This window comes from Chiloscyllium plagiosum, chromosome 15 (genome assembly GCF_004010195.1).
Source record: "Chiloscyllium plagiosum isolate BGI_BamShark_2017 chromosome 15, ASM401019v2, whole genome shotgun sequence".
Taxonomy (NCBI): Eukaryota; Metazoa; Chordata; class Chondrichthyes; order Orectolobiformes; family Hemiscylliidae; genus Chiloscyllium; species Chiloscyllium plagiosum.
The window spans coordinates 6,311,079-6,312,814 of NC_057724.1; the positions used below are offsets into that span (position 1 = coordinate 6,311,079).

Sequence of the window (1,736 nt, forward strand, 5' to 3'; positions counted from 1 at the left end):
GATTTGCCCCGCGGGGGGGGGGTAACACACAGTGTGATTTGTCAGGGCAGTGGGGTACCACACAGTGTGATTTGCCCCAGGGGAGGGGGGTACCACACAGTGTGAATTTGCCCCAGGGGAGGGGGGTACCACACTGTGTGATTTGCCCCAGGGGAGGGGGGTACCACACAGTGTGAATTTGCCCCAGGGGAGGGAGGTACCACACAGTGTGATTTGCTCCAGGGATGACTCCCTGTAGTGGGATAGATTTCTGTTTCCCTGGGCAGCAGATAGTAATGGGTAAGTTAGAGTCAACAGAACTAAGTTGCCCATGTAAAAATGAAAATCTTCACTCAGGGCATCCCTAATGAAGTCAAGTAATGTGCCGCAAGCTCCCATGATCTATAATGAGATAAGGAGCACACAGGCTGTTTTTAATCATGTTAATGGAAGGGTCAGTGTTGGGCCTGAGTACTGTGGTGGTGATGGTGATGCAGGGACTCTAGTTTCTGGAGTTTGACTTCGACCCACCTGTTTTGACTCAGAAATGACCAATCAAATGATCAGTCCTGTGTTCCGTTTGATTTTGCTTCCAATTGTATGAAGAGGAGTTAAATCGGAGGCCTCTCTTCTGGACCCACCATTCACCCGTCCTGATGTTCCTCTTCTCTCTACATTGCCTTTGTGATGCACTGTGTGGTACAGATTATCCACTAAATTGCCAGCACAGCTATCAGCTCGATGCACACACTTGTATCTGTGAAAAGTGAGTCAGCAAATTGGGAGGGATTGATTTGAAATGGGACAGCTGCTCTGTGACTCAGAAAAGAAATGGTTTAATTGTAACTCTGACTGGGTTGAATACATAATCTGTGCTGCGATAGCAGGTCTCAGTCTGTGCAACAGTAGGAGTGCTATAATTATGTGAATATGGTAGCACTGTGGTTATGTCACTGAACTAATCACCCTCAAGCCTGGGCTAATGGTCCGGAAATGTGAGATCAAATCCCATCACAGCAGTCAGGGAATTTAATTCTGGTTAATTAATTCAATCTGGACTGAAAAGGCTGGTGTAATGGAGACCCAAAAAATACAAGATTTTTCTAAGACCCAATTGCTTCACTCATAAACCTAGGGAAATGAAAACTGTCATTTTTGCCTGGTCTGACCGCGTCTCACTCTACATCCAACAATGCACTTGAACCTTGACTGTCCTCAGAAATAATTTGGTGAAGCAACTCAGTTGTATAAAGAAAGGCTGTAAATACAGGCCTTGCCAACCATAATCCACAAATAAGTTAAAACAAAATTGACTTTGTGATTCCAACATGAGAAAGACAAGTCAAGCAATACTCTCACTTGTGGAAAATATTTCGGTGAGCCAGGCTAACAGTGAAAGTGTGGCACTGCAAGTGTTCAGTACGGGTTTACTATGCTAACCAACTCAGGCTGGTTTGCAATACAGAGTGACGCCAACAGCTTGGCTTCAATTCCCGAACCAACTGAGGTGACCTTGAAGGTCCCATCTTGACCTCACCCTTGAGGTATGGTGACCCTCACGTTAAACCACCAGTAACCATCTCTCTCTCTCTGTCCCTCTCTACATTTCTCTCTAATGCAAGAGCAGCGCTGTGGTTCTAGTGATGACTAGTGTTACTGCCTGTGTTGATTCTCTCTCTGCTCCTGATACGCCCTCTCCCCCTTTTCCCAGTCACCCTCTGCTCCTCATACCCCCATCTCCCCCGATTCCCAATCTC

At 46.4% G+C, this 1,736-nt stretch overlaps 1 protein-coding gene across 3 annotated transcripts in view; it reads left to right on the forward strand.

The window, feature by feature from the left end:
- Positions 1 to 1,736, forward strand: part of si:dkey-172j4.3 (diacylglycerol kinase eta) — a 268,396-nt gene that overhangs the window by 195,966 nt on the left and 70,694 nt on the right. The window lies entirely within an intron of this gene.